The sequence below is a fragment of the Corvus moneduloides genome, chromosome 6 (genome assembly GCF_009650955.1).
Source record: "Corvus moneduloides isolate bCorMon1 chromosome 6, bCorMon1.pri, whole genome shotgun sequence".
NCBI classification, from domain to species: domain Eukaryota; kingdom Metazoa; phylum Chordata; class Aves; order Passeriformes; family Corvidae; genus Corvus; species Corvus moneduloides.
In genome coordinates this window covers 57,009,704-57,032,715 of record NC_045481.1, presented here as the reverse complement: position 1 = coordinate 57,032,715, position 23,012 = coordinate 57,009,704, and the positions used below count along the sequence as shown (strand labels likewise).

Here is a 23,012-nt window from a genome sequence, read left to right as displayed (position 1 = left end):
TAAGCCTGTAGGAAAGGACAAAAGCAGAGGAATAATGAAGAAAAACATCAGCTACATCAGCAGAATCACAACAGTCTAAACACCAGAGAACAATGGGAAAAGTGGCTGTTGATGTACCAATGTCACAGGAGCTCCTGCATGGACACGATTTTGTGTTTCACAAACTTTTCAAAGTCAGGGTTAAATAATCACCTTTTATATGTGCTGAAATGAAAACCCAAAAATATTTGAATATTATATATATATCAGTTTAAGAATAAAGACCAACTGCTCTCAAAATGAAAGTTCTTATAAATACAAAGAACCAAAATTTTGTATCCCCGTCTTTTGGTAATATATAATTACTTATAGATTACATTTTGGTACATTTCCATGTATTACATTAAAAGAATTTAAAATGCCATATTCTGAAATCAAAACACATCACATACAGAAAAAGCCTTCCTGGTGGTTTTGAAACCTGAGTAAATTTTACTGGTTTAATTCCTCAATTAAGTCAATTTGCCTTATTAATGCTCTTTTCATCCTTGCTTATGTGGCAAAATGTCCCAAATAAAAAAAGACAGACAATCAGAAATTACATCTGTTGAATTTGAGGCATTAACATCTCATCTACTCAGCCTTGTAAAATCCAGATTTTGTACCATGGAAATATGTTCAACGTTATTTCTTTAGCTCGGTCCATGAAAAGGTGCCATGGCAACTTCTCAGGTGCTGCTTCAATTTAAGCAGTGCTCAGTCCACTGGCTTCATAATGAAATGGGCAGAACCTTTACTTACAGAAAATATTTCTTATTTATAATGAAAATTTTAGTTTATGGTTCTGTGAGCACCTACACTATTTTTTAACAGGAAATGTATGGATATTAGCTAGACTAAATTAGACCAAAAGCTATGAAAATGACAGGTAACACTTCAACAAATTGAAATAAATAATCTATTAAAACCTTGTGGTCACAGAATGAAATGTCTCACAAGTACAAGAAAAGCCATATTTTTCTGTTCCATCTTCATTAGTGAGTAACCATAAGTAATTTCATTTATAAGGCAGGTAATACCACAGTAATTAAACACTTGGGCATGTTTTCCAAAGCCAATTCTGAATGGGTAACCCACAGATTCAGTGAAACATCTAAGCTCAAGTGGAAAGCAAAAAACCAAAACTTTGAGTCCTGAGAAGACTGCTTGTATCTTAACAACGCTTAATAATATTAAAATATTTAGTTCTTTTGATCTTGATTTGCACTGGAAACTCCCAAAAATATAGTCCTGGTTTTAGCTTCAGTTGCATGAGGTTTTCTTGAGCCTTCTCTCAGACTTTTCCCATGAATGCAGTTATTTTCAATTTAGGACCACTTATATATTACTTTAAAATAAATCCTTTCAATAGCAAGAATACAATAAACTGTGGAGTGCTCTTATTTCTTAAGGAAAAAAGTTCTTCACCGATCAATAACAGTAACTATCCTGCTGCTTCTGAGCTTGTACAGACAATATATTATGAAACATTTACCTCCTGCTTCATTGTTCCATCCACATTTTAATTCTGACTAAATAAACTCAGATTTATAGTATATTTTGCAGACTTGTCTGTATGAATAAAGAGGTAAGATTGCATTTCTTTAAACAAATTCTTCCTCGACAAGCACTTCACACTCCCTTTACCACCACTGCTGCTAAGGAAAGTGGTTCTGGTTGGTTTCCACATCCCTTTTCACCTTTTCTGCCTGAGCCTGTGCCATCACTGCTCATGTGACAGGAGAAAGCATTTGGCAGGCATGCAATGAATGCAAACAGAACACAAGTTAAAATGAACACAGTGAAATTATAGTTATTACCCATATTTTACTGAGATCCAGTTCCCTGTGTGGCACACCTGTGCCAGAATGCCAGCAGCATGGAAGCTGGGCTGGGAATCCCTGTCTGCCTGGCACAGGACCGTAGGTCTGCCTTGCCTTTATGCTGCACAACTCCCACAGGTATTCCAGGGAACCTCTCTTCCCCAGGAAAGAGAATAAACAAAGCAAACTCCCAGTGCAGAATGCAACAAAAGCCTCAAACCTTCCAGGATAAGAAAACTCATTTCCCAGTTAGTTAAACCCTTAAGCAAATACTATATTTTGGAAATTTTTTATTTCTAGTCCAAAATATATCCCACCAGATCTAGCATATATTTTTCTTTCATTGCACACCCTTATGATGTAATTCATTGTGAAATACATGTTCAAAATTCAGAGCATGTTAAAGAGCTTGATTAGCTTATCTTGCTTCCTTTCTAGAACTGATAATTGACTTATAATTTTATTTATTTATAGTTTGAAATTTACTTTTTATTGACTTGTATCTTGTTTAAGTTGTCCCTAAGGTTTACCTGAATGAGAGTACATAACATGACCTTCCACAAATATGTATAACATTAAATATTCATCTCTTAACCAAAATGTAAGTGAAAATATCAAGATTAATTTGTTGTTTCTGAATAGGAATAGTTTGTGAATAAGGAAAAACTATCAGGATTGAATTATGAATCAACATCTGAAAAATGCTTGATGATTTTACTGTCTTTTTTTGCAAAACAAACCAGTATTTTGTGACATAAATAAAGCATATATTAATTGCCTAGGGAAGGGAGAGTGTATGCATGGAGGAGGGCATGTTAATGGTAAACACAGTAAGTGGTGGATATTAGCTGCAAGAAAGCGAGTTTCCTTCTCAATCTGGATGTGTCACATAACATTACCCTGCATTGTGCTGCTTTCCTTTATGTCAGTTTTTGTTGGCCTACATATGCTGCAACTTAAAATAAGATGACACTACAGATAAAGTGAATGTGAAATATATGGAGAAATACACCATTTTCCAAAGAGATCTGCTATTAACTATTAACCTTTTTTCCTGATAAAAAGAAACACAGGCAAGAACCAAACTGTGTTAGTTATTAACTCTCAGAAACTTTAGAAATCTCTCTCCTTGTGATACGCAAACTACAATATTTTTTGTATCAATAACAATCTGTACATAGAGAAATAAAGAATTGTGCAGCTGTCATCTGAATTTTTATTTACTAATCTGGATTATTCTGTCACAATTCCAGATAACAGACAAAACAATGGGAACATGGTCACCATTTCGTCAGACTGTTGGAGTTGTGTGAGTAACAGAATCTGATCTGATGTCCAGGTGAAGGGATGAGGGTTGGTGGCAGAGTGGCTTCCTGCTGGACAGTGGATCTCTGCAGTTTTCTCCAGGCTGAGAATATACAATGCTGCAGATAGCCCCAGCACGTCTGTGAATGTCTTCAAAATGTTCCAGTGCTCAAAAAAAGGAACAATTTAAAGAATCTTCAGATGCTCGAATCACTGGATATAACCCACTGCTCTGCTAATGCAAAACCACTGGATATTTACTTATTTATTTATTTATTCAGCGATAACAGGGCTACTGGGCACAAAAACACACTTCTGCCACCCTTCCATTGGTGCCCATGGATTCCTGACAGTACCTTGCATGAACCAGCTGTGCTGCAAACATCCAGCTTCAAAGCTTCTGCTGACAGATGCCTGGCCAGGACAAGCACCAACAAAGGACAGCCTCTGCCAGCCTGGGCACTGCAGGTCATTGTCCTCACACCCTTCACATTTTCGCTGCCATTTAAACACTCAATCTGACCAAACGTACCAGAAAGGAACCTCTCAGCAATTTATTTTTTCCAGGAAAATATTTCTTTTTAATCAACAATCTATTTTAAAAGGATTATTTTCTTCAACTATGCAAGAGTAAGGACAGCCAAACTTGATCAAAGCACATTTCACTATTTACTAAAGTTTTTCCATATTTGTTCAATAAATGAATTCTTTGTATTTTGTGCTTGTTAACTGCTAATAGAAGGTGTTAGTAACATATCCAGCTTAAGCTCAATGGTCTTAATTTCTACCCCAGGATGTGTTTTAAGATTCTGTTAACAAAGATATATAAAAGCAGGAAAGCAAAAAACTCATTTTAAATGGAGTCACTGTTTAGATTTTTTAGAGTGGCCTCACTTCTAAACACTGACTCTTAGTCATCACAGGTTACTACACAGATTAAAGAATAAGGCCCATTTTTGCCACATAACTGAAGTAAATAAATAAGAAAAGCACCACAATTCAAGAAACAAAGAATTAAAACCAAAATAAAACCAAAAATTCCCAATTAAAATGATGAACACGTTCTGTTCAATTTGATTTTTTTAATAAAACACAGTATGTTTCTATTTATTCATTAAATAGAAAATATTTATGAAAATAACATGAACAACAAATAATGTAGTGACATCACAACATTAAAACAGCAATTTATTGAAAGCTTCATTTAGAAAAAGGGAACACAAAAACAAACAAAAAACCCCCCACAAAAATCCATTACTTGGCAAATGCAAATGTAATGTAATATGTATACTGTTTCCAAAACCCACATTTTTTCAAATCTCAAAAATAAATTAGCAGATAAAATAGTATTTATACTTCAAATAGCATGATTTCACCAGGAAAGAACATGTGATTTCTGAAGCTAACATGATAAATAAGCATCTATGCAGTAAATAAAGATGCAGAGAAGAATTAAGTCCTCTGCAGCTTATTCTATTGAATAAAAGAATTGGGAAATGAGTCATGCCTTAAGACTTTTTGGAGTGAAAATGAATTAATGTTAATAATAAAACAAATTAAGTCAGAAAAACTACCTCAACCAGAACAGTTTTCCAGCTCTATATGATATTGACAACACTGGAATTTTTAAATCATGTTCAAAATTATTATATTTCCCATTACTCTTTTACAGCATTTGAACCCAAACCACACTCATTAAGAGCGAACAGATTTCTGAAAATATTGTTTTCTGCCTAAAACAGCCTGGTTCTATTGGAAATGACCTACAGTGCTCCTCTAGTGCAACTCCCATAGCACTTCTGGGCTGACCAAAAGTTGAAGCATATAATGAAGGGCACTGTCCAAATGCCTCTAAACCATGACAAGCCTGAGGCATCACTTACCTCTCTAGGAAGTTGTTCCAGCATTTGACCACCTCATCATAAAGACATGCCTCCTAATATCCAGTCTGACCTTACCCCAGCACAGCTTTGAACCATTTCTACTCATCACTGGGTCCCAGGGAGAAGAGATTGCCATCCTCTCCTCTTACCCTCCCCAGGAAACTGTGGAGAGCAATGAGGTCACCCCTCAGCCTCCTTTTCTCCAAACTAGACCAACCCAAAATCCTTGTGGCTCCTCATAGGACATCCTTTCCAACCCTTTCACCAGCTCTGTTGCTCTTCTCTGGATGCATTCAAGGATCTTCACATCCAGACTGTGGGGCTCAGAACTGCACACAGCACTGGAGGTGAGGCCTCACCAAGGCTGGACTCAGCAGGATAATCACCTCTTGTGCTTGGCTGGCTGAGCTGTGTTTGATGCCCCCCCAGGATGGAGTTTGCCCTCCAGGCTGCCAGGGCACACTGCTGGCTTCCAGTGGGCTGCTGCTGACAGACACCCGCAGATCCCTGGCTGCAGGGCTGCTCTCCAGGCCCTCCTCTCCCAGTTTACACCTGTGTCTGGTGTTACTCCATCCCAGATGCAGAATCCAGCATTTGGACTTGTTAAATTCCATCACACTGATATTTGTCCAGTTTTCCAGTCTATCTGGATCCCTCCAGCAAGGCGTCTCATCTTCCAAGAGAGTCAACAGCAGCAAACTTGCTAGTGGTGTGTTCAAATCCTGCATTTGGGTCACTGATAACGATACGGAACTGAAGTGGCCTTAGAACTGGACCCTCAGGAACACCACTGGTGACTGCTCACCAGCCTGATGTAGCCTCACTCATTTTCTCAACATATGTAGATAAATATTTGTGAATCCGAAGATACATATGTGTATACTTGCGTAGCATTTTATTTCACTGTCTGTCTTAGTGAAATACTCAGTAAATACATCAGAAAGTAATAGATTTCCCTAGAATAATAATCTCAACCTGATTTTCAACCTCAGAGTTGCCTCTGTTTCTGAAGGTTTACAAAAATAATATTACAGAGTTTTGAAAGTCTAACATATTGGAATGCAAAGCCTTTCTAGTAAGGTTCTTGAAACCAGTCCAAGTTTTACATTTTTATATGTTAAAGAAAAGGTGAAAATCAGCTCATGAATCAAACTACATAAAATGAATAAGTTGTCCCTGACTAGTTTCTTCTGGTCACTTCTTCACTAAAACCAGTCTTTATATATCAAAAGAGAGACAAGGTTTTTAATCCCAGATATGAAAGTTGGGAACAAGACATGCTAAGAAGAAGAGGCAAAGTAGGCATTTCTGACAGTAAGGCAAAACTGAAATCTCCCTGTCAGTCTGACGAGCTCTACAACAGTAGATAAGTTTTAAATTATTTTATCTATATCAGCTGAACAAAAAATCAGGTAGTTATTAAACTTAATTTCCACGGGCAGATCTGCTTAATTTGCTTGGTGTAAAGAAAAATTTACCTACAGGTTTTTCAATGGACAAACAGCTTCAAGAAACCAAAAGGTACTGCACACATACAGTGATCCTCATGTTTAAAATACAGTTTATATTCCTACTTTCTCTGAGATCTAAATAATCTATGTAACATAATTTTTTCTCGAGCCTTGGGTGAAAAAAATTCATGTAAAAAAATCCTTTAAAATCCGTGGAAAATTCCAAAATCCAAATTCCAAATAGGATTTAGTTTATGCTGGTTTATTTTTTCTTAATTTCAGTTTTCCAGATTTCTTCATTCTCTGTGAATTTTGTCATAATGTGGTTTCTTTTTTCTTAATTTCAGTTTTCCAGATTTCTTCATTCTCTGTGAATTTTGTCATTATGTGGTTTCTTTTTAACATGACAGTTGAACAGAGGTTGCTTAAATAAATGCAGTTTTATCAAGTCTTCAGATAGAAGCTGTTCTTGCCCTGTAGTTTCAGGGTGTTTACAAAAACACATTTCCAAAGTAGTGTCCTACATCAGGCAAGAAAGAATTCTTCACATGCCAATATGCAGACAGTTGCTTAAGGATATATCAGCCAGCCAGGATCATGCGTGTCTGACTTGTATAACACTTGCTTTAAATGTAAATAAATCAAAACTAGGTCCAGTACACAATCTTATTCAGCTGGGACACATCTAGGGAATGTCTGGCAGAGGTAGGGGTTATTTTCCCCCTAAGTGTCAGTGAGTGACAGATCTCAATGACACCCCACGCTATTTTTCTACAGGGAGTACCAAGAAGTAGAAAGACAGAGACTTCCTACAAATCTTGACATGTCTAACAGTCCCAGGGTATCACATCAGCCCCTTTAGGTTATTTCAATTTGATCTACATATCCATGAAAATAAAAATCAATGTGCCCAATGGTCTAGTAAAACATTCATCCTATCCTGTGCAGTCATTTCTTTTCTGGAAAGTCCAGGCATAAAAGGCACAGTGACCCTTGAAGCTATGCCACAGGGAACACATCCATCCTAGCCAATGATGTCATGCTGAACAAGGTAATAGGTATAATTTATTAACCCATCTCCCCCTTGACTCTTCTGGGATGGCCTAGGCCTGCTTATAGCGAATGTTGTAAATATTTGCAGGTGTTTTTAGAGGAGCCACATAGAAAGACAGTAAGCAGATTTTTTTCAGGCTCTTGAAGGATATGACATCAATACTTAAATGAATATATATATATATTTTTTAATAATCTCATCACATCATAGAGGCTTCAATTTACCAACAGAAAAAGTCAGAGCATTTCAATGTGTGAGACAAAAATATTGATTGATACAAGGAGAAAAGTCTTCAGTACTGAATATTAGATCCTCCCTATTATTCAATATATGGGGCCCAGCTTTCAAAGTTCTCTGAAAACAGCAAGTATTTTCTTCTATTATAACAGTGACGTTTGGCAAGATTTACAGATTTTAATGAGGGAGTGAGGCATAGAAAACAGTACATAAAAGAGAGCCAGCAGTGCTGAACATAGGCAAAATATTTATACACCTGACATATTGCAGGTATACACAAACACACTCCACTCCTTGTTGGAGGCAGCTAACAGAGCCCTCCAAAATACAACTTGCTCTCCGCAGGGCCAGAGAAAATTTGTAGCTATCCAGAATATACTATGCAAATAAAAACAAGATAAACACTGTTCTTTTGGTGGGGAATCAATAGAAGAATAGACAGGCATGGGTCCAAATCTGAGATAAAATTGTGTACTCTCACTGACTTCAAATTCTTATAAGCTCAGAAGAAGGCAGGTCTGGATTAAAGTCTGGAAACTAAATGCTGTACACTGCATATAACCCCTGTTTTATTTTCATATTTTGAAGTGTCAAAGTTTTTAAAAATGCAAATCTTTATCAACATTTAAAATACTTAATACCTTAGGTATTGAGTGTAATTGTAATTTAGTGACCAGTTATAAAGTTGGAATTTCATTCCAATCAGTTTAAATACCAACTTTCAGCTATAAAATTGTATAGATCATTGTAGTATGGATTATTTACTATATCAGAGCTAATGAAACCAAACTGTACTGCAGATACACCAATATTATCCAAAATACATGCATTACCCTGTATAAAAGAAGGGCTAGTGCAGATGTAGAGCGCCTTTCCTTCACACTTTTAAGTTTGTATTCATTTACAGATGTGCCGCCACCACCACATATTTCAACTGTAATTGGCTGACCAACAGCGAGGCAGCTCTGTACTGCAGCTCAGTTCAGAATCCTTCCAGCCTTCCAATGAATGGAGAAAAAGAAGAAGAAGGGGGGAAAAAAGGTTTGAATAAGTTAAAAGAACCAGAAAATTCAACAATGTGTCACAAATAGAGAGGTCATTATGCCTGGATAACCCAGGATATTAACAGTTGCAGAAAGTGAAACACTATCCACAACTTAGCAGTCAATGAGCCCTGCTCAGAACCAGTGATCTGCTGTACAACAAGGGTGGCATTTTACAGTTCAGTGAAAAATGGAACAGACCCTTGATATCTTCATTTGTCCTTTTTCTGTGCATATTTCACAGTGCAACGATTTAGGGTCCATAACGTGTCACTTGTTATAACTACAGAGTTTACTTGAAATATGTATGCACAGAAAAAAAAAGTTCTGTGAACTGCAATGATTGCAACAAATCTATAGTCGTTGAGCCAAAATAAAGTTTTACTCCAAGTCTGAAACAATGTTAGTTAAATGTGCCAAAAGTCCAGTTTGAATTATTTTTGCTTCCAGTGTGCACATTTACTACAGAGGTATATCACTTAAACCTTTGCTACAGGTCAACAGCTCAAAAATGTTTTTTAATTAAACCCCATTTTAAGATAGGAATGGCTACAGCAATAATGTAATTAAAGTGTTTTGTCTTCAACATTTTACTACACTGAGTATAAAGTGAGAAAAATTAGGAATGGAGGGAATTATTTTTATAAAAGACACTGCCAGTGACAAGTGTCAACATTGCATATTTCAGTCCTTCTTAGAAAATGCCACTAGCAGCTATTCTAGATTGGGAATACTGGTGGGTATTTCTATATATATTTCTAAGAACATTTTCTGCTTGTACATTTTTTCTGCACAACCATAAATAAACATTCTGAACCACTGATTAAGAGGTAACATTAGGAAAATGTCAGTCTGCAAACATAGTTTACAATTTCTAAGAAAAATTCACTGTATGAATACACCTGGAAATGTTTCAGATAACATCATGTGACAGAACAGCAAGGGACAAAAACAATTATAATTGAAGTGTACTGTGTACTGCAGAATGCCAGCAAAACATTACTTTGTTCAATTAAGCATGAAAATAAATGTTTCAGCAGCATATACAAGAACTGGACTATATGATTTTACAAGTTCTGATAAAGATTTGTATCTAAACTTTCACAAGTATTCCACTGTCTTCTCCTACCTGAGGCCAGAAATGGAAACATCTTAATTTTGTCCTGAATTGCTGGTTTGACCAGAAAAGGAAATACCAAAAATCACAAAAATACCAGTTTCATGAGTTTTCCATATAAAAACATTTTAGGTGGATTCCAAGAAGCCTTCAGACTGTCTTGTGCTGATGTAACTCAACTTCTGAGCGTCCTATGTTCAAGTTCATCTTCCTGTTACATGCTTTGTATATGGGTTGGTTTTCATAACTCCATAAATAAAGGTTTTCATGTGAGAAAAAAAGACAGGTAAATCTCAGTTAAGCAGAATATTAAGATGAAAAGGGAGTCCTTGAATTAATAGGGGGGGAAAGCTTTTAAACACAAATATTAGTATTTTCATTACTCAAAGACTATTGATCATATCATACTCAAGTCTGTTATGGATAACATATTTGGAGAATGAAATGAGACATTGTATCTTGGAACCATAAAAAGACCTGTATTACCAGATGAACTCTTTCAAAGACAAATTTATAAAATAAATCATCTACTAAAATGAGTTCAAGTCATTTTGCCAATAGCACTAGAACTCCAGTAAATGATTGGCTTCTTCTTTTTTTTAAGTAAAAAATTAAAAAAAAATAAAAGAAAAAAGATTGTGCTTAGGTCTTTTCAAAAATCTATCAATATCCAAATTTAATAGGATTATTAGAAACTAATCCAGTTTATTTTATGTGTTTCAAGAGTACTATGGCTCTCCCTCTTAAACTGCAGGAAGAATGTAACTAAAAATAGTATATTTAGAAAGCGCATACACTGAGGTTTCAGGAATGGACTTTAGATGGTCAGTTATGTGAGGTCAACAAGGAGAACGTTTTCATTCAGGTGTATCAGTACAAAAGTTCTCCTAATAGCAGAAATAAACAATTTGGAGTTTAACTAAATTCTGCAAATCCCTTAGACACATAACTTGCTGTGTGCACACGTCACACACACCCCCCCCAGAACAAGCTATTTGTCCTGTAATTCTTGGCAGGTATCAAAACTCCAACTAATAGTTAGTGTAACGCTATCCCAGGCTAAAACAGCTAATTGGGTAAATACTCCTTGTGCTGAATGAATGATGTGCTACTTACAGTATCAGCACCTCCCTTCAGATGGATCCCCGCAGCAGGAGGAGCTCGCATCGAGCAGGGAAGTTGGCAATATGTTAATGCACTTGATGAGTGGGGAAAGGTTCTGTTGTTGCCAGACCTTTGACTTGAACTTGATAGGGCTGATTTGGCATTCAGCGACTGGTTACATTCATCAGGAGGTGAAGCTGCACAACAAAGATAATGTGGTGGAAGCAATTAGTATTCACAACATCAATAATAGGTCTTCAGCATTTGACCGTGGGCTAAGCAAAGCTTTAATACTATCTGGTATGTAACATGCTTTTTAAAAAGTAAATCACAAAACTATTTTGATTTTATGCTGAAATATCACCTGGTTTTCATGTAGAATTTCTTGTTTAAATGTAGTTTTTTGTTTAATATTCACAAATATATATTCACAAATATATATTCCAAGGCTTTTACAAGCTTTCAATGAGGTTAAATACATTTGTTTCAATTGAAGTGCATGATAAAGTGGCATAAGCCAGGTTTCTCCTCTTCTTCAAGAGTTCATTTGAAGTTCTTCACATTTGCAATTTATGGCATTTGATTCTGCTATATTGTTCAGGGAGGGGAAGTCAAGAAGAGGACAGCAGTGGTAATTTCTGTCCTATTTCCATCTCTCCAACAGGGTCCCTGCCAAGAAATAAAATTATCACTCCGTGCTAGCTGGTAACTTGGTATCCAGGATTCTGTCTTGACCCTTCTCCCTAGAATTTGAATCTCAACTCTCATTTAAATTCACTCCCTCTGTTGTCTGTCAAGAGAACAGTCAGCAATTCCCCTCGTTTCATCAGGAATTCTCCCTGTTTGGTCAGTAATTCTCCACATTTGTTCAGAAATACTCCCTGTTTGGTCCTTGTAGGCAGTTCAAGGTATGGCAAAGGCCCTGCTTTACCCCATTCATGTGCTGGCAGAGTAGAAAGCCCACAGGGAAAAGGAGGATTTCATCAGCTCCATTGCTTCAGAAAATGTTTCATCAAGAAAATGCTTCTGTAAGTCTGTGGAGAGAAATGGGAGGGAAAAAAAAAAAGATTAAATCACAGAATCATTCATTGTGCAAAGGACTTTAGGAGTTTATCTACTCCAAAGTCCTTTTCAGAGCTGGGGCAGCACTGACTTCAAGCCTGTTTCCTCAGTGGTGGGTTCTTTCAGATCCTGAGAACCTCCAAGGACTGAGATTCCATAACCCTTTTGGTGCTGTGTTTCAGTGTTTAATCCTTAATGGGAACACTTTCTATCCTACATCACTAAACCTCCTCTTTCAAATTACGACCCTTGCCTTTCATTCCCCCAGCATGGACCTCTGAAGAGCCTGTGGATTCCTCTCACTATTAACCTCCTAAAGGTATTGCAAGGCTGCTATTAGGTGTTCCAAAGCTATCCAATGAAACGTGACAAGAACACGGGGCTGAATTACAGAGGGAAAAAAACTTAGAAATTAAAGCTAGTAATTGAATCCTGACTTTGAACAAAAGTTATTTGGAATAGAATCCTAGAGTCAAGTGAATGTTGTGCTAACTTTAGTCTTCTCTAGAAACACTCACTGACCTAGGAAATTTACCAGAACATCTGAATAGTTTTAAAGAGGTATTTTAAGTGAATAACGTTTAAAATAAGATAGGAGTGGTTGCAATTTCAAACAGGTTTGCAGTTTAGAAATTGTCTGATATTCAGTTGTTTCGTTTCTATTCTTTACGGTATTTACAGGGCATTCATAAGGACAGTGAATTGCCTGAAATTCTATTTTCTGCCATGTCCTAGACATGACAGTTCCTTCCAAGCATAGTAGAGCTTTCTCTGAGGAAGGGAAGGGAAGGGAAGGGAAGGGAAGGGAAGGGAAGGGAAGGGAAGGGAAGGGAAGGGAAGGGAAGGGAGGAAGGAAGGGCGGGCTTATTTACACTAGAAGAATTTTAAGATCATTTTTCCCCATGATGACTTTTACAATCATCACATTGGCAAAATTACGGACACTAGAGCTTACCTCATAGCAATTAAACTAAGGAGTATCGTTTTATGATATCTTGTTTCTGTCTTAGCCTATTTTCCCTGCCTATTATAAACTCCCATGTTATAAAACTGAATTTTCTTTGAAATTCAAATCAATCCAGCCTTTTCAACTTTAAAGAATCCACCTTGGTTGTTATGAGAGAAATATCCAAAATCCAGCAAGAGTGCAAATACAGTGGAAGTAGAGTCAGCTCTCCTTGTTGCTCTTCCATGGGCATTTCAAAAATTACTATTAACTTTGTTTTGGGGGGGCCTAACATTTTGCAGTTAATTTTACAGCTTGTTCAAGACTAGCATCCCATCAATTACAGGGGAATTAGATGAGATAGAACAGTCAATATTGCAAACAAAGCTGAAAAAGTTTGTAAAGTTTTCAAACAGAAAGAAAAATTACACAAATTGTTTTATTGTGCCATGCAAAACTGCTGTATCACACATCACAAACAGGGTGCCATTATGAGACTTCTGGGGTTTCCCTTAATTATTTGTAAGATAATCAAAATCTCTTAAATTAATTTTTAAAACTTAGAAAAGAGAATAAGGCATCCAATAAAAGCCTACAGGGAAAAAAATAATTAGAGAATAAAAAGGATTTGTTCACTATTTTGCTAAGCAAAACCTTGTAATATTACAAAATATCAGGAGGGAAAGGCTTCAAAAAGAATGCCAGTGCAGTCAAATCAAAACTGGAGGCAGTAAAAGTTTTTCATCTTATTTTTTTATATTAACAAAAATTCATTCTAATAAAAATAGTTCGACAAAGTATTCATAGTAAAGGACTAAAGCGCCACTTAATGTGTTTAACTCATAAATGGGTCTGAATTATTTTCCTCTATTATGCTTTCTTCTATGCAAAATACCTTGACTATTGAATGGTTATACATAAAATACAACAGCATGATGGAAAATCAGACTGGAATTATGCAAAACACTGAAAAATTCCCAGTATGAATTACAGAAATTAGTAATCTTTAGAGATTTTATATTGTTCCACATTCTGCAAAAGATCAAGAACACGGAAGTGTACACAACAATGCTTCTAAATCTTAGCAGAAATAGACTGCTGAACTCTACAAAACCCAAACCCCCAAAATAACTCTCCCTCCAGGCCTCTAAAAAAAACCCCAAAACAGCTGACAAATTCTGAGAGATTATATCAGCTGATGATTGTCTGTCCCAACTTGCTGGTTTAGAGATGATCTCTCTCAGTGATAAAAGGACAACAGGCTGTAATTGTCAAGGTCAGCTACAATCCCAGGCTTATACACAAGGATTATACATCCTGAATTCTCCTCTGCTGGATAGTTTTACTTGGCAATAAAAGATTAAAAGTAACAGCCAGGGGCTCAGCTCTAATACCTAAATCTGAAGACGTTTTTGAAGTACACATATCCAGAACATGCATCTGAGCCGTTTCCCCTCAGTGTAATCCTCTTAGTGTTTTCTGTACCTCACTGAACTTTAAGCTTCTGAGAATAAAAATGTACTGTATCTGGCACCTTTATCCTACATTTAGCTTCAAAGGGCCCCTCTTGAAGATACCACATCACAATTTGTGATACAGTGTTCATTCCAAATGCATAATTGTTGGATCTATTCATCCTGTTTTCTAATATCAAAGCCAGAATATACAAGCACAATTTCTGTGTTTAAGTTTGTATTAGCTATTCCTTTCATATTATAATATATTTGAACTTGGAATATTCAGGTGTTCCAGATCATAAAATAGCTCTGAGAGACATTAGATCACTGTGAGCTGACAGAATATAAAACCACTGCACCATGAATAAACAGTGTTTAAGTTGACTATCTTGAAAAAATTGCTAAGCAAATTACCATTCAGTTTCCAAAATGAGGTTGGGTAAAACTCAAGTCTTAAGTCATGGACATACTAATCACTTCATCTCCTGCATGCACCCTCCTTGTGCCCCACCTAAAAACAGAACCAGCAGTCCCAGTGCTGCCCACCAAAGTTGTACAGTAATGGAATCAGACTGGGAATTTCTCCTAAACGGATTGTGTTACTGTGGCCATAGTGACAAACTGCTGGGTAGAGACCCTCTAACCAAAGTTGTGGACATTCTTCCAAGACAAGTCAGCTGGCTTCTCCACTGTGGTCAGGAACAGCCATGGAAGTAAGGTTCACTTTAGATCACTTGAGATATCAACCTCTGAGCCAATCCAGCTCTCCAGCTGATGATGAGAAATAAACACCAATGGAGTGTGTTGCAGGAAACCTGTCCAGAAATTTACTTTAGGATGAAATTGATAGCCCTTTACAAATGTGCACTCACCTCAATTAAACACAGAAGTAGTCCAGATAACCCACAGTAGATTACTTTATGCCATTATGGTTACCAGTTCTAGTTCAGTACCTGTTCTTAGGGATAAATGGCCTCTTTATTTGCCATGAGTTTAATTTGTACCTAAGAATCATTGTGACTACTTGTTACACACACAAGTATGAGGTTAAATAATCATATAAAAACCAAATCTTCTTGTGCAAACTTCAACTATTCTTTAAAAAGCCAGCCAGTGAGCAATAGCAATGAAAGACTTAAAGATAAATTTAGGTTATTACTGTTGTAGATAATTGTCTTTCTTAGTACTTAAGACTCAATATGTACCTATGTATTTAATATAGACCCTAATTCTGCAAATGCACGTACACTTATGGCTGCTTGTTCTGACCCCACAAACATTGTCCTGGAATCAAGTGAAGCTGATCGAATACCCAGTGTTGCCTGCTCAGAACTTGGAAGTGCAAGCACCACAGGATCGAGGTTGTACCAGGGACAAAAGTGCACATGAGACATCATAAGGCATTAATAAACTCATGTAGCCTCAGGTTTATCCTATTGGGAATTTTTACTTAAAATACATTTTAGCAAATTTCAAAACAAGTGTCATTTTTTTTCCTCAATTTCCAGTAAGCACTGAGTTGAAATAACCTACTAAACTGTTGTAAACAGGAATGGAGATCGTATTCCTATTTATTGTAGGACACATCCTGTTATAAGAAGGCTGCAGTAAGATTACTTTTTCATCAGATTTTCATTCCTTTAACAGGTATAATAATTAGTGGCATTGTGCTACATTCTTACCAGTCAGCAATTATCTCCAATAGGGAAAATCATTCTCAACACCAGCTTTTCAATGTTTGAATTTTTTTCTTTTAAGTCTCTTTCCCCCACCCTGTTCCTCTAAGCCCAATTACTCTATTATATCAGAGAACTTTGACAAAGTAGTAATTAATGCACTTGTCACATCCAATCAGCAAATAAAAATTAGGACTCAGAAAAGCTGTATAAATAAACTGTAACATCACTGTTTCCAGCTGCAGTTGCTCTGCCAAAGGTCGTCCTCAGAACATGATTTAAGGGAGACCTGGATATAGAAATAACATCAAAGCTGACCTTTGAGTAAAATCAAACAGCTGCAAAGCCAGTAATGAGATTATCCACACAGAGCCCTACACATGGCAGTGAGTGCTCTGCAGAGGGAATTAAGAAAGGAAATACCAACACCTGTACTGCGTTTTCATATGGTGGACAGAAAACTCACAACCTGACACTTGTCTGGGATTAGTTCACTTGCTTCCAACTCAGACACCCTCCCAGCAGCCAGATTTTTGTCTTTTTTAACCTATAGGTTATGGGGAGCAGTTCAATGTGATTGATATCTTTGTGCTAGATTTATACTGTCAGAAACGAAAACTGTTTGTAAAGAGACAGATTTGAACTATATGGTGTTTACACTGATGATAAAGGTGAAGATTAGCTACTATTCATGATCTATAAACATTATAAATGTCTTTAGGAAATTATGACTATTTTAACATTATTTACCTGAATACAATGAAGAAATACCCACTGAAGACTGTTAGTGTTCAGTGACCTATTGTACAGTTATATATCTGAAAATATTCAGTCTGTTAGAAAAGGAGGAACAACGTGCTCTCTTTTAATTAAAGGGTATTTTAAGAGAACTTGTCTGAAAATTCTTTGATTAGTTTCAGACACAAGTCAGAGGTATGAAAACTATAATTCAGATGAATTTTAAAAACTGATTTTCTACGTCTTTTCCTTCAACATTTTCCACTGTGTACATTTTATTGTATTTTGTGCCTAAATTACTTCCACCATGCTGGTATTTATTTTCGTGTTGTGAATTTGGGTATTTCAGGAAGATAATCAGAAAGTAAATGTTTTGGGAGCTTCTTTGGGTTTTTGGGTGAGGAGGCTTTTTGTTTGTTTTTAAATCCTCTTTTTTAACTTGTGATTATGTAGTATGTTTGTTTCATTTTTACTGCAGAGATATTGAGAAAGGAGCCTAACTTAAAAACCAAACAAACCCAATTTTAATTAAAGTTTCACTGTGGTGAAATTAGCTACTATTAGTTGTCAGTTTGACTTTATAGGAAGATTCGATGGACTGAAATATAATTTCATAACACACTAAAAGAAACCCATCAAAACGGGTAAAATATCAATTTATAAATTTTACAAAATAAAATAAGTTATTTGCTCAATACATTGCTTTCCTTCTGAGTAAACCAATCATAAACTGATGGGAGAAGAGGGGGGAGAGACAGAGTAAAACAGCTTTTGAAATTAGGATACTGTAACTACTCATTATAAATCATGTAATAGTCCACGTCTGATTTTCCATTGAATTATGAACTCATGTATTTTATTGGTTTAATGCAGGTCATTTGAGTATGGATAAAAGAATAGCCAAAGCAATCATTTCCTGATGTACAAAAGAGTCAAATAGCTTATATCAAGTACGAAAGTTAAATAAATTATATGTTTCAGTTAGAATCTTCTCTGAACAGTGACTGGAAGATTTGCCACTGAGTAATTTTCGGCTTGCTTTCCAGTTCTAATTGATTCCGAATTTACCCAGAGTATTACTGAATCTAGATGTAGGATAGGCATTATGGAAAAAAACTCAATTAAGTTGATCACTGCTGCAGTCAAATATCCAGATCACAGCCAGGTTTTTAAAGGTCTTGAGATTCAGACAAGTACCAAGGAGTACTTTTTTCAAAAGTGTCTCATCACTTAACACATTTAATTTCACCAGGTGTAGGCATTTCACTGTAATACCAAAAATTAACAAACAAAAACATCCCCACGAAAATAAAACAAACCCTCAAGTGCCTCACCCCTCAGAGTGACATTTTCATCTAAATGGAATACCCTACAAAATTATTTAATTGTTTCTCCTGTACCCTGAACCTGCTTTCATCCAAGATTTTAAGAAATTAGCTTTGCTTTGATGTTTTTCTTCACTTTCATTCAGCTTCTGAGTAACAATGAAGATAATTAGTGTATGCTTCCATTTCAGCTTAAGAAAGCAGTTTATATGTTTCAGCCAAAATATTAAATAATTTGATTAAATAGTTCTGAGGCTGGTAAAACACACATTTAAAAAGGTATTGGGGCTAAAAAATTCTAACGTCTAAAATTGAAAAAAAAAAAAATATTATTTCTGCATGGTAGAAGGGACATTTAAATCCACATACAAAGTATTCTTCACACCTCAGAACTGATACCTTCACTGCAAGACATCACAGTCCTGGGTTTCCAAAGTTAATTTGTGATCCAATAAAACTGAGAGCTTGTAATTTTTCCTCTAGAGATATGAAGGGTATTTTAGTATCATGTGATATTAAACAGAAGTTTGTATATAACTAAAATTATCTTTCACTATTCCATTGACATATCACTTTCTGAAAGTTGTGATGATTTTATGGCTTTCTTTAGCTAAAAATCATTACTAACACCAAAACCTAATTTCTGACTGATTGTAATTAAACACAGATTTTGCAAATCAGATTAGGGAATCCTAATAAAAAATAATCCTAAAATGTTAAAGTGAACAACACGGAATTTATGAGTCTTCAAATTAGTTTTAGGCATGAGCCTAGAAGTTTCTTGTCAATATGCAAGATCAAGACACATAGCACAGCAATGAGTTAACAGTGCCTATAGATTCGTCCTTAGGAAATCGATAAATCTATGCAAATAAAAGATATATTGAAGGAAATAAACACACGCCAACCATGATAAGGATGTAACACAGCTTGGATATATCCCGAGGAGGGAAAGGAAAAAGCTTTGGTAGGCCAATCTTTATAAAGCTTTACCAATTTAGCTTGCTTTCTACTCTTATTGGTGCTTAAGAGGTTAAGACTTTATTTGTGAAAACAGAGAGAGAGAGAGTGGGGAATCGTGTTGTCTGGAGCTTCCTAAGTCTTGCTTAAGATCCTTTTCAATTACCATCCATTTCTCCTTTAAAAAGGGACAAAAAATAGAGGAGTGGAAGCAGGTCAGGGCAGCCTGTGACAATGACAGTGTGATGGGCTCGGGCCCCCCGTGGCGTTTCCATCTGCTATCATTAAGGTGACTATTCAGACATGAAAAAATCCCTCTCGCTGTGCTGACAGGCAGACATCAAGAACTATGACAAGGCATTAAGACAGAAAGTAGAGACAGAGATGTCATATCCCGCAAACAATCCTGCCTCAAACAAGACCTCTAAAATTTTATTGGAATTTAAAATCAAAATCAAAGGGCTTTTACCTGGGGGTTATCAAACTTCCCCTCGCATTAGTTTGCCATCGAGGATGCTGCTGACAGCCACAGACACACTTAGCTCCTACCTGTAGTCTCTACCAATAAGAAACACAATTTTAAATGGCTTTCTCTTTTCTCACTCTTCGATTAAAGCAGAGTTTTAATTTCTGCCCTTTTCCCCCCAGGAAGCTGAGCGGTAAGAGCAAGGCCTGGCGGTTTGAAGCTCTTTAAGCGCCGAATCCAACAGTGATAATAATAAAAAATAAACTGACAAGGCGAAGGTCCGTGATAAACCGGCGCTGCTTCCCGGCGGGACAAACGGCCCCCGGATTCCCGGGAATGCCGACCAGGGAGCGGGCCGGGCACAGCGGGCGGGCCGTGAGGCGCGGGCGGGCCCGGCAGGGGGCGCGCCAGGACCGCTCCGCTCCGCTCCGAGCGGGAACCGCGCCAGGCCCTGCTCCACAGCCCCGCTCCACGGCCCCGCACACAGCCCCGCACACAGCTCCGCTCCACAGCCCCGCTCCACGGCCCCGCACACAGCCCCGCACACAGCCCCGCTCCACAGCCCCGCTCCACGGCCCCGCACACAGCCCCGCACACAGCCCCGCTCCACAGCCCCGCTCCACAGCCCCTCACACAGCTCCGCTCCACGGCTCCGCACACAGCTCCGCTCCACAGCCCCGCTCCACAGCCCCGCACACAGCCCCTCACACAGCTCCGCTCCACAGCCCCGCACACAGCCCCGCACACAGCCCCGCACACAGCTCCGCTCCACAGCCCCGCTCCACAGCCCCGCACACAGCCCCGCACACAGCCCTGCACACAGCCCCGCACACAGCCCCGCACACAGCCCTGCACACAGCCCCTCACAGAGCTCCGCTCCACAGCCCCGCACACAGCCCCTCACACAGCCCTGCACACAGCCCCGCACACAGCCCCGCTCCACAGCCCCGCACACAGCCCCGCACACAGCCCCGCACACAGCCCTGCACACAGCCCCTCACAGAGCTCCGCTCCACAGCCCCGCACACAGCCCCTCACACAGCCCCGCACACAGCCCCGCACACAGCCCCGCTCCACAGCCCCGCACACAGCCCCGCACACAGTCCCTCACACAGCCCCGCACACAGCCCCGCACACAGCCCCTCACACAGCCCCGCACACAGTCCCTCACACAGCCCCGCACACAGCCCCGCTCCACAGCCCCTCACACAGCCCCGCACACAGCCCCGCACACAGCCCCGCTCCACAGCCCCGCACACAGCCCCGCACACAGTCCCTCACACAGCCCCGCACACAGCCCCGCACACAGCCCCGCACACAGTCCCTCACACAGCCCCGCACACAGCCCCGCACACAGCCCCGCTCCACAGCCCCGCACACAGCCCCGCACACAGTCCCTCACACAGCCCCGCACACAGCCCCGCTCCACAGCCCCGCACACAGCCCCGCACACAGCCCCGCACACAGCTCCGCACACAGTCCCTCACACAGCCCCGCACACAGCCCCGCACACAGTCCCTCACACAGCCCCGCACACAGCCCCGCACACAGCCCCTCACACAGCCCCGCACACAGCCCCGCACACAGCCCCTCACACAGCCCCGCACACAGCCCCGCACACAGTTCCTCACACAGTCCCGCACACAGCCCCGCTCCACAGCCCCGCACACAGCCCCGCTCCGCCGCGCCCTCACACAGCCCCGCCGCGCCCTCACTCAGGCCAGCCGCGGCCGGGGCCCGGCGCGGGGCAGGGGCTGTGTCACTGCCCCGGCCATGGCAGACGGTGCTCCCCCGGCAGATCCCTCCAGCGCAGCACCCATCCGCGCTGCGCCATCCCAGCGCTCCCTAAAGGGAACCCCAAAGCAGCGCTCGGCGACAGTCCCTCTGCCCTGCCCTTGTGGCACCCAGCCAGCGCTGCGTCCAGCTCCGGGCTCCCCAGCGTCGGGACACGGAGCTGCGGGAGCGAGCCCAGAGGAGGCCGCGAAGATGCTCAGAGGGCGGGAGCGCCTCTGCTGTGGAGACAGCATGGAAGGGTTGGGGTTGCTCAGCCTGGAGAAGAGAGGCCTCCAGGGAGACCTTGTAGCACCTTCCAGTACTGAGAGGGACTTTTGACTAGGGTTTAAATTGAAAGAGGGTAGGTTTAGATTAGATATTAGGAAGAAATTCTTTACCGTGAGGCCCTGGCACAGGTTGCCCAGAGAAGCTGTGGCTGCCCATCCCTGGAAGCGTACAAGGGGCAGGCTGGATGGGGCTCTGAGCAGTCTGGGATAGTGGGAAGTGTCCCTGGCCCTGGCAGAGGGGTTGGAACAAGATCAGTTTTAAGATCCCTTCTAACCCAAAACATTTTATGATTTTATGATTATCTTAAATCCTCTAGAATGATTCTTTGGCTCTTAAATCCTCTTCCTTTTGCCACTCTCTTCTGACTAAAAGGCAAATTTTTTTGCAACTTCTACACACTCTTGAAGCATGGTTACTTATATTCGGTGTTTCTTCAGTCACAATGCTGGTGCAAGCTCTCATCTCCCCTTCTGCTCTACATACTCACATATTGAGCTCTCTCATGTTCCTCAGACCTTCACCTTCATAAATGTTCTTTTGGACATGTGATGAATCAGGGTAGAAAATTGATGCTTTGGGGTTTTTTACTTCAGATAAGAGAGAATGGGGAAATAATATGTGGATGAGGTGCTAAAGACAGGGGCTACTTAAACTTATTTATCACTAAAAGAAATACATGTGTGTAATCATGCCCATCTTATCTACTCACACACCATTTTACCACTTAATTAAATTTTCTCCTAATCACACTTAGCAGAGGCACATTGGGAACAAATGTGGGAAGGATTCTGAGGTAGAAAAATAGATAAAATAGGTATATATATATATATATATATATATAAATACACACATATATAGGCTTCTGTATTTTTAAATAATCCACCCATATGCTGATGGGAAATATTGGATATGAAATACTGGAGATGAACAAGACACCAAACAATGTTTTCCACATTGTTATGCCAGTTGTCTTGGTATTCCAATACCCATTAATTAATCAATATGAATCAGTTCAAATCTATATTTGAAGTATGTAATGATTGATCATGGAAGGATAAAGACAATACCCTAATAGTTGAAGTTTCATTTATTGTTCACTTAATCTTACCTGTTTTTTCAGCCTGCAGCAATTTGAAAAAATGCATTTTATTGTTTAAAATCTGAGGTTTTCTATAAACATGTTTCTAAGTTTAGTTGAATCAGTAATTTACATATCATACATAGATATAGATATATGGAAAAGTAAAAAAACCAACATGGATAGTGCATTTTCCACCATCCGGTTA

At 39.1% G+C, this 23,012-nt stretch overlaps 1 long non-coding RNA gene across 1 annotated transcript; it reads right to left on the bottom strand.

The window, feature by feature from the left end:
• Window positions 1-7,934: 7,934 nt before the first annotated feature.
• Window positions 7,935-21,558, bottom strand: LOC116446102. Its single transcript, XR_004241050.1, has 5 exons — window positions 21,381-21,558; window positions 19,669-19,757; window positions 11,967-12,069; window positions 11,048-11,232; window positions 7,935-10,178 (listed from the first exon to the last, which is right to left on the bottom strand). It is a non-coding gene; the product is annotated as an uncharacterized LOC116446102 (long non-coding RNA).
• Window positions 21,559-23,012: the final 1,454 nt, after the last annotated feature.